We start from the raw sequence: 7,359 nt of genomic DNA, 5'->3' as shown, positions 1-7,359 counted from the left end.
TTTCAAAATTAAGTGGTTTCTTAAAATTTTGGTATCCAATTTTTTTTCTATAATTAGATGAAATACCCAAAATCACATTTTAAGAATAACTATTCAAACCAAATTTTTATTTGAAACTTTTATAAAAAATTTCTTTGTAAAAGTTTTTTACACAAAATTTTGTAACACTATAAAAATCGCCAATCATCACTTTTGATTTTGGTCTCTGTAGTGTTAAATGTTAATATTCCAAAAAGCGTGGGCAATGGGTTTCAAAATCTCTCCCTCTAACTCATTGTTTCATTTCCTTACCAGTAAACGACATTATTTGTTAGGATCGGGATCGTCTCCATTTGCTAAGGAAATGGGCATCTCCATTGTATTGTATATATGGTTGACACCTAATACATTAAAAGAACAACGGTTTCGATTTATTTTAAAATAATATTAATTTTTGTAATTAAAAAAAGTGGCGGTAAATGGAATACGAAGGAACACATTACAACACGACCTTCCATCTCTTTAGTTTTTTTGCAACTCTTGACATTCATCTTCAACCGCTCATTCTACAACTCAAGGCCACTGTTCTTCCGTTTCTTCCCGCTGCTTGCATTAAATGGCAGAAAGCTTTTACCAACAACATGAAGTGAACCTCCACGATTCATCTTCTCCCCAATGCATAGGTATGTTACTGTCTTTCTCTATTTATAGATATAAAAGATGAGTGCATATTTACTATTGAAAGCTTCTTTACATTCTTTTTATTTTTCTTCTAGAATCTTAAAATATCAATTGTATCATGTTTTCAGAAAATGTGAATAAGTCACAAATGTTAATAGAACAAGGAGTAGAGAAAGTGGTAAACAATGTACAAGAAGACATTGTGCAACTAGGAAAAAATAGTGTTGTTGATTATATACCAAAATTAGGAATGAAGTTTGAGTCTGAGGTTACAGCATATGATTTTTACAACGAGTACAGTAGGAGATTTGGGTTTGGTATTCGTCGAGAATATGGAAATAAAAGCAAAATAGATAGAATCCTAACTTCAAGAAGATTTGTATGCTTCAAGGAGGGTAAACGGGGTGCCGACAAACGAGATCACTTGACAAAAGAGGCTAGAGCAGAAACTAGAACAGGATGTGAAGCTCGTATGGTTATTTCGCTCGATCGAAAGATTGGAAAATACAAGGTTGTTGACTTTATAGCTGAACATAATCACTTTCTTCAGCCAAATGAGTATGTTCACATGATTCGTTCTCATCGACGCATATTCGATTCACAAGCATCCCAAATTGTATTAGTTGATGAATCTGGAATAAAACCAAAAGATTTTCATGAATATGTCTCAAAGCAAGCTGGTGGAATAAATGTTATTGGTTACACAAAACAAGACCATAAAAATTATCTGCGCACTAGAAGGGAACAATTACTAAGATACGGTGAAGTGGGTGCATTGTTGATACATTTCAAAAAGCAAAGTGAAAATCCTTCATTCTTTTATGAATTTCAAATGGATGTCGAAGAGCAAATAACAAATATATTTTGGGCGGATGCACAAATGATAAATGATTATGGTTACTTTGGCGATATCGTCACTTTCGACACTACATACAAGACAAATAAGAATTATCGGCCATTAGGTGTATTTGTTGGACTTAATAATCACAGGAAAACAATCATTTTTGGGGCAGCATTGCTATATGATGAAACGATCCCTTCATTCCAATGGTTATTTGAAACCTTTCTCAAAGCAATGGGAGGAGAAAAGCCTAAAACCATTCTAACAGATCAAGATGCATTGATCTACATGAAGAGGAAGGAGACTTTTTAAATGCATGGAATGCTTTACTAGTTGAGCATGATGTTTCTAAAGATTCATGGCTCCATACAATTTTTAGGTTGAAGGAAAAGTGGGCATGGGCTTATGTTCGGAAAACTTTCACGGCAGGTATGCGATCTACTCAATTAAGTGAGAGCTTTAATGCTGACTTGAAAAATCATTTGAAATCAGATTTGAATTTAGTACAATTTTTCACACACTTTGAAAGAGTTGTCAACGGAAAACGTAACAATGAGTTGGAAGTTGAATATGAGTCAAGACATAAGCTGCCAAGATTGAAGATGAAAAAGTCTCCTATGCTTTTACAAGTTGGAAACATTTACACTCCATCAATTTTTGAGGAATTCCAAGAGGAATACGACGAATATCAAGGCATGTGCATAAAAGAATTGAAAGAAGGGATGTATGCTGTTTCAAGTTATGATAACAGTAAGGAGCGAATAGTAACATGGAATCTTATGGATCAAAAAGTTGTTTGTGATTGTCGAAAATTTGAGACACATGGCATCTTATGCAGTCATGCTTTAAAAGTTTTAGATCTTATGAATATCAAGCTAATTCCACAGCACTATGTTCTAAAACTATGGACACGAGATGCAAGGTGTGGAAGAAACCAAGATTGGAAAGGGAATCATATTGAATTGGACAAAAAGGCCCATTTCATGAAGCGATATAATGAACTATGTCCTCGAATGGTTAAAATGACCAATCGAGCATCAAAATCTCATGAAACTTACACCTTTTGTCTAAAGTTTATGAAGAGTGAGAAAATAATAGAAAGTATGTTGACTCAAAAGTATATGGATGGAGAGTCTAATGGGATGTGTAATGTATCCATATCAATTTCAAATGAAAAAAATGACCAAAATGTGGATATTGTTGATGTTGGTGGAGCAAAAGGCATAAAGAAGCGAGACTGCTTAAATAAAGCTAGAAAACGGCCTAAGTCTTGGGTTGAGAAATTGGCTCGAAAGAGAAAGGGAAACCTGTCGCAGAAAAAAGCAGAGGAAAATTTATCACAGAATAAAAGAAATAGAAATTTGGTAAATCACTTTTTACTTTTTCTCAATGCTTAACTAGAATCTTAGTATTACTATCTCCTATTAATAATATATGTTACTTTTACTCTAAATTGTGTAGGAACAATCCATAACAGCAGGTGATGATCATGTTCAAACTGTGCAAGAACAATACAGAGGAACAAGTGGTGGTATACATGCTCTAAGTTTAAGTGAAGTTGGTAATGGAAGTTACGGCGAAACTACAAACCAAATGACACAATCGAGTCAAAGTGGTGGTATACATACTCTAAGTTTAAGTGAAGTTGGTAATGGAAATTACAGCGGGACTACAACTCAAATGACACAATTAAGTCAAGTTAACACAATAGGAATGTTCAACTTCTTTTAGACATTTATGATGTACATCATGACAGAATTTTGTACTAGTTTGGTGCTTACTTTTCATTGGTTTATGTTTATGTTTTGGAACATACTTATAACTAGTGTATTGAGCTTCTGTTTAAATACTGGTTTATGCAATACACTAGTTTATGTTTTTTGAATGGTTTATGCTACCATTGTTTACTGATACATCAGTTTAAAGAAATTAACATGTTTTTTGAATTGGTTTATGTTACACTTGTTTACTATGAAACAACTTTCCACCAAAAGTTATGTTACATCAGTTTAAGCATAATAATTATAAGACTAATATTAAACAATAAATAAATAAATCATTTGATAAATTGCTCAAATAGCATTACAGTTACAAGGTTAATTCTCTTTTACAATCTCCCCAGATAACACAATACTTACGAGGCTAATTCTATAAAATAAATATATTAATTACACTTAGGTACAATGTATAGAAGAAAATTCCATCAAAAAATTGAAATTCCAGCAAAATTTCAGCAACAGCTCTATCTGAAATTCAGAATAATAATCGTGAGCAATGATTCTATGAAATAACTCTCCACCAACACAAGGTTCCATCACAAGATGTACATAAAACCAATTCTCATAACTTAATCCCAAATTTATGCATTTGAATTCTCAATTCAAAAATAGGGCCAAAGAGAATCGTAATTATCGGAGTAGAAGATTAGAGTAGAAGATTGAAAATGGCAAGATACAGAGGACGTTTTAAATTCCAATCGGCGAGCGGAAAGCCGACGCGAAATGAAGGGTTTCACACTTCTCTGTTGTGAATATACAAGGGGAAGAGAGACAAACAGTGATGTACTCCCATTCTTATTTTATAAAAAAGAATATTCTTTTAAAATAAATCTCAACCATTGTTTCTTTAATGAGGCACGTGTCAAACACATATATAATAGACCGGAGATCTCCATTTTTTAAAGAAACGGAGAGGATCTGGACCCTATTTGGGTTACTTATTTACAATGCATTAGTATATAATGGGAAAACAGATCTGGACCCTTAACTATACCCCAAGGTCCATTCTAGTCCCTTATCTCTAAAAAGTGTCAAAGTGATCCTTTAATTGTTCAAAAAGGACCACGTTTGTCCTTTCTGTCAGCTCCGTTAGTCAAAGTCAAAGGAATGGCGTACGTGGCATACATGTGGCAGAGACATTTTTATTTTTATTGCCAGCTCATCTATTTTAATTGCCAGATGGGTAATTTTGTCTGAGACATGAAATAGAAAGGGGAAATGAAATAGAAACTTCATTTTGTCTTCGTTGGTTCTTGGAGGAAACCCTAGCGCAACTGCCATTGACGAAGCTCCAAACTCAAGTTGCTGCAAACGAAAACGAAGACGACATTCAAGGTGAAAGCGAAGACGAAGACGACATCAGAGGTAAGTTTCTGCATCTGTAGGTCTGATACTCTATTTTGGGTTTAATTCCATGTTTCTGAAATTTATGTTCTTCGGTTCTACTTAGGGCATAGTCTGAAATGGATGAATATCTAATTATTACAATCCACCATAGTGGTGAATTTGCTAGTGAGGACTTGAGCGTGTAGGTAGTATAACAGCCCGAGCCTTCGGCGTTCCCGGCACTATTACCTCACGAACTTCTCTACCCCCCTCACTAGTAGAGTTTCTGCCTTTCGTGGGAATCGAACCATGTACCCTGGGGTTCAAGTACATGTTCAATCCATTCCCACTACCAATTGAGCTAGTAGCTCAATTGGTAGCAGGAATTGCTATGAATATGTACTTAACCCCTAGGTACATGGTTCGATTCCTGCGGGAGGCAAAAACAATATTTCCTGGGCAAATTTTCCCAAAATTCGAACTTCAATATCTAATATAAAATTATAATTTATTATAAAATTATAATAAATTAAAAATGGTTTGAGATATTGATTAATTCATTTATTATAAAATTAATATAATTTATAAGTTATAAATAATAATAATGATAATTATACGGTTGATATTTCTATTCTAATTTCAATTAAAATTAATAAATAAATTTTATATAAATAATTTCTAAAACTATAACTAATACACAATAATTTTGATTATATAAAAAATAAATACATTAAAAATTATTCAGCAAAATTTTAAAATAAAAGAGTTTAAATAAGAATAAAATTATATACTATTTTATTCATATTTTAATATAAATTTCAAATTACATAGTTTTTCAAAATAATAAATAAAAATAAAAAATATAAAAATTATTTTAATGAATAATTATGATAAAAAATCATTTTTCATTTAGTTTAAAAAAATTAAAAGAAAACTTTGACTTAATTTTATTTAATGAATAAATAAATTATATATTTAATTTTATATAATTCATAATTTACTTATGAAATTAGAATGTTTTTAATTTATATAAGTTAGTAAAATAATTTTTAACTTTAAAATTGTTTAGGAAATTTTGTTTATAAAATGATTTTTTATAAATATAAAATTGTTTTTGAAAATTAGTTTATAAAATAATTTTTTTTATGTATCATAAAAAAATAGAAAATAAATATCTTTTTTATTATTATTATTATTATTATTATTATGAATTTTTTATATAAAAATAAAATGTTAATTTAAATATTTATTAGGTTAATATTATTACTATTATATCTTGATTATTATGATATATATTTAATAGTATATTTTAATTAATACAATTAATTATACTATTAATTAAATTGATTTATTTTTTTATTTTAATTTTTTAATGATTATTGAATTTTTTCGGAAATGCATATTTGAATTCCAAGACCAAAAATTGAAATATTTCGGATATGTTATTACCGATATCCACTGCATGCGCTTCCGGAAATTGATTTCGAAAATGTATCTCCAAAAACACTTTTTTGTGTTTTCGGAAATGCACTTCCGAAATCAACTTTTTTTTTTCCGGAAAAAAAAGTAATTTCGAAGATAAATCTTCGAAATATAGGACATTTTAAAAATTTCACTGCGGATTTTCAAAAAGGTAGGAGAGTCTTTAAAGAAATTTTCAAAAAAATTATATAATTTAGGGGCTACTACAGCCCATGGCCCATCTCCAATACAACATGGCTGAGGCCTGCTGCCGGTGGCTATAGCAAGGGTACGAATTCCTGGCTTTTTGTTTCTCTTAATTTCTTTCTCTTGGCTCTGTGCATTCGAACTATTTCATTCTATATTGAACCATCTTAATTCCAACTGATCATGAAATTGATGGTAGGAATACAGGGAGTATAGCCTATATAAACTCATGAAATGTATGAGAAATGGGTCCTAATTTTGCCCTAGATTTGTGTTTACTATTTTACTTCTTAGCAATTTCATTTTCTTTTTAGAGTTTTACTCAAGACTCCATTGTATCTGATGTTTTATTTCGAGTTTCCTTTCTTTAATTCCACGTTTATTTACTTTGCTTTGCTATTTCTATTTCTTATGATCGCGTATGCCATGTCTTTTTCTGTTTTACTATTAAGCATGTGTTACTAGTTTCCTAAAGACTAAGGGTCATGAATATTGTCTCATGACAAAGTCAAGTGAGGCTCCTATATTTTCACAATGAGAAATTATTCCAAACGGCATTCTACAATTCTAAAATTCTTGCACGAGTCTAAGAGTCTAGTTATTATTTAATCTTTTATAGTCTTTTAAGTTGTGCAAAATCAATTTTCGAACCTTAATTTATGCGAACGACGATTTTTTTTAAAATTAAATATATTTTTAGTCTCTATAAAATATCAAATTTTGTTTTTGATCTCTATAAAAATAAGTATATATTTTGATCCCTACAAAATTATTATGCACGTAGTTTTAGTTTCTATTATTAAACGAATGTCTATTTTTGAATAATTATTTTACAGACATATTTAAAACGTTTTAAAAAGTTTATTGAAAAAAATGAACTCAAGATTTGATTTCTAAGTTGAGATTTTCATTAATTTTTTAAAGAGAAAAGAGGTGATACCAATCACGATTTTGTTAAGCGTCAAATCATACAGTAAATTTTAAGTTCCTAATATGATATGGCAGAATAAAATGTTTCTATTGGATGACAGTGTAAAAAAAATTTACACCATCAGTGCACTACCTTTTATCACTTTTCTAAATTAA

General features: G+C 30.5%; 1 pseudogene; it reads left to right on the top strand.

Moving 5' to 3' along the window:
- The first annotated feature begins 595 nt into the window (after positions 1 to 595).
- LOC131601151 (protein FAR1-RELATED SEQUENCE 5-like) lies at positions 596 to 3,232 on the top strand (annotated as a pseudogene).
- The last annotated feature ends 4,127 nt before the right edge of the window (positions 3,233 to 7,359 follow it).

Source organism: Vicia villosa, linkage group LG1 (genome assembly GCF_029867415.1).
Source record: "Vicia villosa cultivar HV-30 ecotype Madison, WI linkage group LG1, Vvil1.0, whole genome shotgun sequence".
NCBI classification, from domain to species: domain Eukaryota; kingdom Viridiplantae; phylum Streptophyta; class Magnoliopsida; order Fabales; family Fabaceae; genus Vicia; species Vicia villosa.
The sequence above is the reverse complement of the archived record's forward strand: the minus strand, read 5'-3'. Positions and strand labels throughout refer to the sequence as shown.